The following is an 11,017-nucleotide window of genomic DNA, read 5'->3' as shown; positions in this document are numbered from 1 at the left end:
CTTTTTCTCTTTAGCATTTTTTAATATCTAAAATAGTAAATACTCTTATTTCTTTTGTATCTCACATTTAGAATATAAGCTAAATGAGTGCAAAGATTTTTGCCTGATTGTTAAATACTATATCCAGCACCTAGAATAGCATCATACACATAGGACCTCCTAATGATATGTTAAGTGAACATCTTTATAACAGTAAAGGTTCAATACTGGGCAAAATGACAGGAAAAAAGGCAACTCATGGAAAATAAGATTAGTAATAAATGATTAGTAGTAAATCATTACTTGTAATGGAAAATGTAAAAAGTGATCTAAGATATCATTGTAGCCCATTATATTCACCAATATTTTAAGTGATAATAAAATCATACTATGTATCAAGTGTCCTAAAACAATCCCATTTCTAGTTCTTTTCTTAGCACAGAAACCATGTAGAATCGACTACATGTACAGATGATCACTGCAGTTTTATGAGCATATTTGTCCTACAGTAGAATAGTAGCTGTTTGTTGGAATGAACGAAGGATTCTGAGAATAGTTGCATTTGCCAGATGAAGAAGCCGAGAGCTAAGGACTGCTCACTGAGGCAAGCAAACTGGGGCAGGAGGCAGGGAGTGGGAAAAACACAGGCATCCTGTTTGCAGACGGTACAAAGTTTTGTGTCTTAAGGGCTGAAGCTGTTGCTGACCATCTGTATCCTTTTCAAGGAGGAAAAGCCACACTCTGATCAATCTTACTCTCTCACACTGACACGCAGTCCAGGGGATGAACAATAGAAGTGGGCCCTGTCATACACACTCGGCCGAGTGTGCACCCATGACCTTCCCATCCGTGCAGCAACTTTGCAAGGTCGTTTCATCACTTTCTGCATGCTGGTGGCAAACTGGAGATGCAAACTGAAGAACCAAACCTACTTGGTGCTCATAATTATTTTCTAAGTACAAACAAAGGTTTTAGGGCATGATGAATAAGAGACAAAGTGTTCGCCAAAGAGCAAACCCTGTCACTGCAATGGGGACTGTAGGTCGACTGCCTTCCTTCTCAGCCCTGTGGAGTCCCTTCAACGCCAGGTGAGACCTGGGTCCCAACCGACTCATCCCCACCCCTCGGCCCATCCCCAGGTCAAAGAGACTCATGTGAGGAGGAAACTGCCAGGCTCGCCGGCCAGTGGGGACTTCTATGCTCTAAGACATACTTGGGGGACGAGGCCCGGTAACCCCATGGCCTGGCCCTCACCTGGGCACCCGGTGCAGGTGAGCGCAGCGGCCCGGGCCTCACAGCCTCACCCTCTCTATGGCAGCCCAGTCCTCCCGCTACTGTCCCCCTGGCAAGTTCCCTGTCGGCACCGCAGCCAAAAAGGGGACGGGGTGGCTGAGCGCGGTTACAGGTGGCAGTGGCTGGCCGGAGGCACTGGCCTCACAGTCAATGAGAAATAAATAAGCTCCCAAGGGTCCACTCCGGGGGATGTGGCCTTTGCGGAGAGTCTCTCAGTCCTTCCAGGTCAAGGCGGCAGCAGAACCCTGAGACTGACCTGTCAGGAGCCCTGGCCTTGTGGCTGGTCAAGAAAGGGAGGCAAGCCTCGGGGGATCTTCTGGGGCAAGAGCCACGGGCACATCCTTCAGTCTCACCCTTGCTCTCTGTCGCGGCTCAGCGTGGTGGAAGGCTGAGAACTAGGAGACACCCGAGTCTGAACTCGCGCTGTTCCCCCGCCATCAGACCCCTTTCGCTTTCCTTCCAGTTGCCTCCAGTCCTCCCTTTAGGCCAACACAGTGCCGCCTTCTCCTCTAAGCCTCCTCCAACCAGGAGAACCTGGCCCTGCCCTGCCCCAGTTGTTCCACTTTGAGGCCGCCCTGCTTTTGCTCCTCCTCCATCAGACTAGGTGCTTGCTGCACAGCCAGGAAATGGAGGCAGCCTTGCACAGTAGTGATTTGCAAGGGCTTTGGAGTCTGAGGCCAAGCGTCACTCACAACGTCCTTAGTGTGTAGCCTCAGGGAAGGAAATGAATCCCTCTGAGATCAGGCTTCTCAACTGCAAGACAAAGCTGGACTAGTCTCCGTGTGAGTTATTGAACTGTACAAACTGAACTCTAAGTAAAGGGGCAGATGAACCCAGCACAGGCTCTGGTTATTTCCCTATCCTTCTGAAAGACGGGAGGAGTTCAGAGCCTGAGGAGTGGAATTGATAGCACCACCTGTTACCTAAAGGCTTTGGGACAGCTCAGGATGGCACTGGCACAACTGGACCCAGCAGATGGAAGACCCTGGAAATGTTCTTTAGCTGGAAGAAAATGGCTTGGCTAGCTCACCCCCCAGGGTTCCACCAAGAAGGAGGGCTCTCCCCCAGGAGGAGCTGGACAAAGACAACCCCTCAGACTTAAGCCCAGACTCAGAAGCCGTGACTGGGAAGGAACAAACTCTGCAGGCAATTCCCATCTGGGTCCTAAGCCTCCTTATCTCTCAAATGAAAGGACTGGGCTGCACATCTCTAGGTGGACAACTGGATTAGGGAGGGCAGTTCAACAGTGGAAAAAAGCCAGACCCTCCCACACCCTCCTATTCTACATCCTGACCTCACAGCCTTTCATTAGAAACACCTTTTACTACCCAACCACTGTGCCCTCTACTATTTATTTATCTTTGTGTTTTCTTCACTTTCAACATACTATGTACTAAATACCAAAATCTGTCTGTCCCCTGAGAACACTGATTTTTCTCAAATCTCCACTTTTCTCAAACCTTCGTTGTTAAATGGTCACTAAAGGATTTGGTTCTAAAGGATTTGGAGGAGAAAAAAAGGCCTCCTAGCTCCTCATCTCCCCTTCCCAGGCATGTCATTGTCCTCCCCCCTCAAACCCCATCTCCTCTGAAGTGCAGGCCTTTAGATTCCTCCTCTGTGCTGCAGTCACAGCCACTCACAATCTGCCAGTCCTTCATTCACTGAAGACCCTTCACCTGGCTCACGGTCCCGCTCCATGACATTACTGTCCATTGTGCCTGCCGGCTCTGGTCACTCATGTTCATCCCATTCCTTGAGCCCCATTCCTCAACCTCATTTTCAACAGTCCTTTCTGCTTCTCGCTTGTTGTTGTCAACTTTGCCACCACCCACTGGCCCCGACCCCATTTCAAACATCCTACTCTCCAAAAATCACCTTCTGTTTTTCTAACGCTCTTCTCCAATAATCCCTTGATCCTTCTGAGGCCTTCAGTTGGTTGGTACACCACTCTGGCTGCCCATAACCTCCTTTGTTTCTTTGCCTTTCTTCCACTCAGCTTAGATTCTGCGGCCCCATCACCATAACAACTCATTTCAATAATCATCAGCTCGAGTTCTCTGTTGTCCTAAGTCATCTTGCCTGGAGAGCCCCACCAGCGGCAAGTTCACTCACCTGTCACTTGAACCTGAGCAGCTTATGGTGGAGAGAGAGGAAACACTAGGCATATGTGGACTGATCTCCCATCCAGTTCCTAATCATGAACCGTATGTGAGCTCCAATCTTACTAGATTACTCCAGTCAATTTACTGGTCCATTCTCTGAAACACAATTTCATACCTTCTCTCAGTCAAAATTCCAGCATTCCTCTCAATCAGCTTTTGGTCATTTCTTGATTCACGGAGGACCAGAACAGAACCACCCTACTTTCTAAATCTTCCAGTCAACTTGTACTGTATCCATGTCACATTCCGTTAAAATGCATGACCCTCTGCTCTCAGTAAGGTCAACAACTGCTAAGTCTCTCTTCTTGGCTAGATCAACCCCATATTTAAACAACTTTTCCTTACCCAACTTCAAGCTCTACTGCAAAGCCACAGTAATCAAGACAATTTGGTACTGACACAAGAACAGAGCCACAGACCAGTGGAACAGAATAGAGAGTCCAGAGATTAACCCAAACATATATGGTCAATTAATATATGATAAAGGAACCATGGACATACAATGGGGAAATGACAGCCTCCTCAACAGTTGGTGTTGGCAAAACTGGACAGCTACATGTAAGAGAATGAAACTGGATCACTGTCTATCCCCATATACAAAAGTAAATTCGAAATGGATCAAAGACTTGAATGTAAGTCATGAAACCATAAAACTCTTAGAAAAAAACATAGGCAAAAATCTCTTGGATATAAACATGAGCAACTTCTTCATGAACATATCTCCCAGGGCAACGGAAACAAAAGCAAAAATGAACAGGTGGGGTATAACAAACTAAAAACTTTCTGTATGGCAAAGGACACCATCAGCAGAACAAAAAGGCATCCTACAGAATGGGAGAATATATTCATAAATGACAGATCCAATAAAGGGTTGACATCCAAAATATATAAAGAGCTCATGCACCTCAACAAACAAAAAGCAAATAATCCAATTAAAAAATGGGCAGAGGAACTGAACAGACAGTTCTCCAAAGAAGAAATTCAGATGACCAACAGACATGAAAAGATGCTCCACATTGCTTGTCATCAGAGAAATGCAAATTAAAACCACAATGAGATATCACCTCACACCAGTAAGGGTCGCCACCATTCAAAAGACAAACAACAACAAATGTTGGCAAGGTTGTGGAGAAAGGGGAACCCTCCTACACTGCTGGTGGGAATGTAAATTAGTTCAACCATTACGGAAAGCAATATGGAGGTTCCTCAAAAAACCAAAAATAGAAATACCATTTGACCTAAGAATTCCACTCTTAGGAATTTACCCTAATAATGCAGGAGCTCAGTTTGAAAAAGACATATGCACCCCTGTTTATCACTGCACTATTTACAGTAGCCAAGAAATAGAAGCAACCTAAGTGTCCATCAGTAGATGAATGGATAAAGAAGATGTGGTACATATACACAATGGAATATTATTCAGCCATAAGAAGAAAACAAATCCTACAATTTGCAACAACATGGTTGGAGCTGGAGGGTATTATGCTCAGTGAAATAAGCCAGGTGGAAAAAGACAAATACCAAATGATTTCACTCATATGCGGAGTATAAGAACAAAGGAAAACTGAGGGAACAAAACAGCAGCAGAATCACAGAACCCAAGAATGGACTAACAGTTACCAAAGGGAAAGGGACCAGGGAGGATGGATGGGAAGGGAGGGATAAGAGAGTGGGGGAAGAAAGGGGGCATTACGATTAGCATGTATAATGTGGGGGTGGGGGACACAGGGAGGGCTGCACAACACAGAGAAGACAAGTAGTGACACATAGCATCATACTACGCTGATGGACAGTGACTGCAATGGGGTATGTGGGGGGAACTTGGTGATAGGGGGAGTTTAGTAAACATAATGTTCCTCATGTAATTGTAGATTAATGATACCAAAACTAAAAAACAAACAAACAACAACAAAAAAACCGAAGGAGCAAAACAGCAGAAGAATCACAGAACCCAAGAATGGACTAAAAGTTACCAAAGGGAAAGGGACTGGGGAGGCGGGCTGGGAAGGGAGGGATAAGAGCCGGGGAAAGAAAGGGGGCATTATGATTACCATGTGTAACGTGTGGGGGGGCACGGGGAGGGCTGTGCAACACAGAGAAGACAAGTAGTGATTTTATAGCATCTTACTACGCTGATGGACAGTGACTGTAATGGGGTATGTGGGGGGAACTTGGTGATGGGGAGAGTCTAGTAAACATAATGTTCCTTGTGTAATTGTAGATTAATGATACCAAAAGAAAAAAAAAAAACCTCTTCCTTGACCCCATGTTCCACTTCCACTACAACCACTACAACTTTCCTTTATAGCAAAATTCTTCAAAAGGGTTGTCTATGCACATGGTCCCCTCCTGCCATTCTCTCTTTATCCAATCCAGTCTGGCTTTTATCTCTGAAGATTCTGTTCTTATATAAATCATCAACAGTCACCATTTTTCCCAATATAAAATCAGTAAGTAAGAAGTTTTCCAATAAGTAAGAACATGGTCAGCAAAAATGGAAAACACAATAAATGGTCAGCCAATGGAAAGAGTGAAAGAAAAACTTATGGTAAATATTCCATCAAACACTCAAACACAATGAAATAGTGCAACATTAATATCTGCCTAACAAATTGACAAATATTCATAACATATAAAAATTCTCATTGACAAAGAAGTATAGGCAAATAGGCACTCCTACATTTGTGAGAGACCTAGCTTAGCCTATTGATAGTGACATTTGGGAATAGGTATTAAAAGCCAGAAACATACACCATTCGACCCAAGAATTCCACTTCAAAGTAATTTTTCTTTTGGAATGAATCAGAGCTAATCGTTAAGATTAATGTAAACAAAAATCATGGCAACATTATTGAAACAGTGAAAAACTGTTAGTAATCTAAAGGCCAAGCCAAATAATATGAGAATGAATCCATTAATTATGGAACACCCACAACATAGAATGTTGTACAGTCTTTAAGCAATTAGTTTGGAAGCTTGTTAAAGATGAGAACATTCTTCCAGGTATGATAAAGCAATAAATATATTCTTAGGCTATATGTATATATATATATACACACACACACACAGTATGAGTCTAATTTTGTATTTTTGTATATACAAAACTTGAGTATTATTTTATATATTATATATACTTATCTATTTTATGTGGGAACTTGATGGTAACCTCCTTGTGAATTATAGCTGTTTTCTTTACAACTTTTTAGATGTTCTAGATAACTGAAAATTTCAATGACAATACTAAATGTCATTCAGGAAAAATCCTTCTGTGTTCCATGTGTCTACTCTTGTCCATCAGCATTTCTCTGTCCCTCCTTTCACTGTCAAGTTCTTTGAAATAGGTGGCCAGGCTCACTGTGCTTTCTTTGTCCACCTGCAATCACTCTGCATGCCACGGCTGTTTCCTCACGCTTGTTAAGGGGAGCCACAGTCTCCTCTAATTTTCTAATCAAACTGTCATCCTAGGTTCTTATCTTCCTTGAACCCAAGGAAAGTTCTCCAAAATCTATACTGCTTTGCCTTCCAGGGCACTGATCTCCCCTGACTTTCCTCCAACCCAATGTTTGCTTCTTCAACCCAGCTCATTTAAGTGGGCCCACCCATGCTTCACTTTTCTTCTTCCATTGTACACATTACCTAATTTCACCAGAAGATTCACCACAGGCTCATGAAGTTCACCTCTTATGGCTTCTCATTTGCATGAGCTCTTCTGAAGGCCCTGGGAGGGAGGGTCCTAGTGTTAAAGGGTACAATTTTTTTTAAGACAAAATTATGACTCTCATACGAATATAAATAAGTATGTGTTAAAGATTTTATTTTAAGCATAATGAGGGAGTCAGGCAGGTGTTATAACCAGTTCAAAAGAACAAAACAAAAAACAGACACATTTGCAGATCAGGAATACTGAAGCGAATGTGCAAATGGAGACAAAAATGATCTTTCCGAAGGAGAAGAGGGCTGTACCTCCCCTGGGCAGAACTGATTTGCATTTCAACATGTAAGAATTTGTTTGCATTGCTCTCAGTCCCTATAATTTAGAATTGTTAAATAGCTCCTATAGAATTAGAAACAGATAATGCTGAAGATATGTTATAGATAATAGTTTTCCATGAAGCACAGATTTTCCTCTACAGTATAGCAATGTAGTAACCTAAAACAGTCTTAGGATTAATAATAGTAACAAAAAATTAAGATAGCTTAACTGTAATTGGTTCAGATAGCTCTCCTCCCACTTGGAGTTTTCACATATGTCTCATGTCAGAGGCTTAGTTGTGGCCATCAACACATTGAGACACTCAGCAAAGGGGAAATTAAACTGGGAATACACTGAGTGAATTTAACAAGGTGTATTTATGGTTCCCTAATTGCTTCTGAGTATAATTAGGTCACTGCTGTTGAGTGCAGGAACAGCTTCAGCCCTAGTCCTACTGGCTGCTGTGCCTGCTTACTTATTAACATGACGCAGAGGTACAGGGCCCAGACTGAAATTCAGAATGTTCCACAGCAACATCAACAAGGAGTCATGCAGTGCGCATCACCAACTTGAGTAATACTTAGGAATAATTACTGGGCCCTCAGATCTCACCCCTCAAATGAAAGACGCATGTACAGATTTTTTCATGACCAGATATGTAGTAAGTATTTACTCCATGCTGGACACTGTTTAGGCACAGGAAATACAGCAATGAAATGAGTCCAACAGAGGAGGAGGAGATAAACAATGACCACATCATAAATAAGATAACTTAAGCTACTGATAAATGCAAATGCTAGTAAAAAATGAGAAAGAAAACCAAGAGGAATATTCAACAACTATTGAATAGTTGACTATTGAACTGAACTGACGAATAAATAAAATGGCATTACCAAGGCTTCCAGTAAAAGAGTGTAACAATGGAGCTACCCTGGCAGGCGTGAGGAGGTGGCGAAGGGAACCCAGCTGGTGGCCAAGAGAGAAGATGGGTTCAGGTCTATGGCATGGTCAGTTTGGTGGCAGCGATTCCTGAAGCGTTGACAAATATGAAAATGAACTTTTAGGTTCATAGTCATACATACCACCCCTCGCACTGCATATCTGGCATGATCAAGAATAGAGATATTTAAAGCAGAAGAAAAAAAGAACCCTAAGAGGAATGAGTGGCTCTTCAGAACTGGACTATGTTTCCTGGCCCGTGTCCCAACTGGTCCAACTGCCCCACCCCCAGAAGGCCCACACTGGGCCAGTCCTCTGTCTGCATCACTATTTCCTACTCCTCCAATGGGGACTTCTGCCTCTAGTTTGGTCTGCCTTGCCTTAGAAAAATGTCCTGGAGGGAGACCTTTTCAGGAGAGGTTATGTGGTGGTGCTGTGGAAGGTGTGGCGATAGCAAGCTGAGCAGGAGTCAGAACAGAACCTGTTTCTCAGGGCGTCTGCTGGAATTAGCTGGGAACCTTGCATGCTGGCACCTGCCCAGCCCTCCCTGGGTGAGGGACGTGGGACAGAGTATTCTGGGTGGATCCCTCACCCTCATTGTCCTCGCTCCCATCACAGACCTGCAGGTTGTCAGCACATTCCTAAACTGAGTTCCCTAACCTGATGAGATCTCTCAGGTCAGATTAGAGGCCATATTCCAGTCACTACCTCACCCTATCCCATTTTACTAAGCACACATCCAAGTACCAGCCCCTCACAGATAAAACTGACTCATCTGGTAGAAGGTAGCTGTCTACTGAAATCTCATGCCTTAGGGTCTCTCCCTGCCCAGAACATAGTGTAAAGTTAAATTTTTCAAACTCAGTGACATTTAGCTGAGTCCAGAGACAAATAAATACTCTGTCTTTAGCCTTTTGTAGCAAGGAGAGCATGTATTAGTAGAAATAGAAGACTGGCTATTGCATATGACAGCCATTTTAAAACATGTTTGGAATGCTTGACTGTTAACATTGCCAAGATAAGCCTCGATCACTAAAATCAAAGTTGACATCTGAGTAAAACACCAGGAAGTTACCCCACCCAAGTAAACAAAGTTGTTGTCAGGTCACCTGTCCTAGCAAGCCCCAGAAGGGCTTGGTTGAACAGAAAGTACATTCACAGCACAGAACCCACCAGGCAAAAGTATGAGTACTCAGTTGAAGTATACATCTCTATGATGGACTGAAATGGTCACGTTCACATTTGTCAGTGTTGCAGGAAGTATCAGCTCCCACCCTCAGCTCCAAACTCCATACCAAACGGCTCGCCACCAAACGGCTACCTTCACAACCTCCTCATTTCTTCCAGAGTGTCTTTGTGCTGGCACTACCCAGGCATGGAAGATCAGAAGTAAGTCATAACCCTGCTTTTAGAACAAATAAGCCACAGTCTTTTTGGGGAAAAGAAAGATCAACACTGGATATAGCAAGTCAATTGAGAAGACTAATTGGCTTTAATTGTCGTGGACAATGCCTAAGCTAAACTACTACTCCCTGTATGGAGAACTAGATGGAATGAATGAATACACCCCAAATCCTTTAGCAGATGGGAACAGCCCAACTTGTATTATGGAACTGCTAGAGGACACCATGGATTTAGTACCCAAATGGAATTTGCATATGTCCATGAACATAATATGCTTCCCACACCACTTAATGTTTGCTCCTTACTCCAAATGCATAAGGTTGTTTGTGGTGAGAAGGCCCTGTGAAACAATATAGAAAGTCCATAATGAGAAAATAAAACCCATACATTTATATACCAAAGAACCACAATACTTTTCATTGAGGCAGAGCTACGGAGGAGTTGCCTCTGTGGAGTGGACCAGAGAAAGCTGCTGGGAAACGGTGATTCAATGAACACACAAAACTAAGCTTGAGAAAATATAATTTTATGTGCTGGTTCTTTTAAATCAAGAAATTAATATGTTTTTTAAATTACTAACTTCTATAAAAAAGGAGTTTGACTTTTTCTAATTAATGACTTGGCATTTTATGAGTTTTACGGGAACAAAATTTGGTTGGTGCTGGCAATGGAGGGAGGCAATGAGGAGAGACCACCCGTATTTGTGCACTAGAATCTCTGCTCAGGCAAGGGGGACCCTGGCATCTCATACTGTGTGGTTATTGGATTTATTTGGGCAGTATGGTATAAAGGAAAGAAATATAGATACTTTTTCTTACTTTGTACTCAAGATTTTACTAATATTTGCCTTCGTGATCATTATACAAACACCATGAATAATTTTTATAAAATTCTTAACATCAGTAAACTTCTAATACCACGAAAATAATTCTCTAGAGTTATTCTAATCACTTTCCCTATTAAAATTTAGAGGCAATTTTCCCATGAGATGAAGATTTCAAGCCCCACTACATTGAAATATTGGTAAGTTTTTGGATTTTTTAATGAAGGATTTCAGGATTTAATGACACAGCAAGTAAGAAAATTAATAGGAAAACAGGACTACCCACTATCCAAGAGAATGTCATGGGTTCACGATGTTTGGGGGTAAAGCCAAGACCAAATAGAATTTTATTTAAGAAAACATTATACTTAAAATAGAAGTAATATTCTAACAAATAAATTATGGAAAGGAAGAATAGTAACTTTATAGATACCATCTTCACCG

This window comes from Manis javanica, chromosome 15, assembly GCF_040802235.1.
Source record: "Manis javanica isolate MJ-LG chromosome 15, MJ_LKY, whole genome shotgun sequence".
In the NCBI taxonomy this organism is placed as follows: domain Eukaryota; kingdom Metazoa; phylum Chordata; class Mammalia; order Pholidota; family Manidae; genus Manis; species Manis javanica.
The sequence above is the reverse complement of the archived record's forward strand: the minus strand, read 5'-3'. Positions refer to the sequence as shown.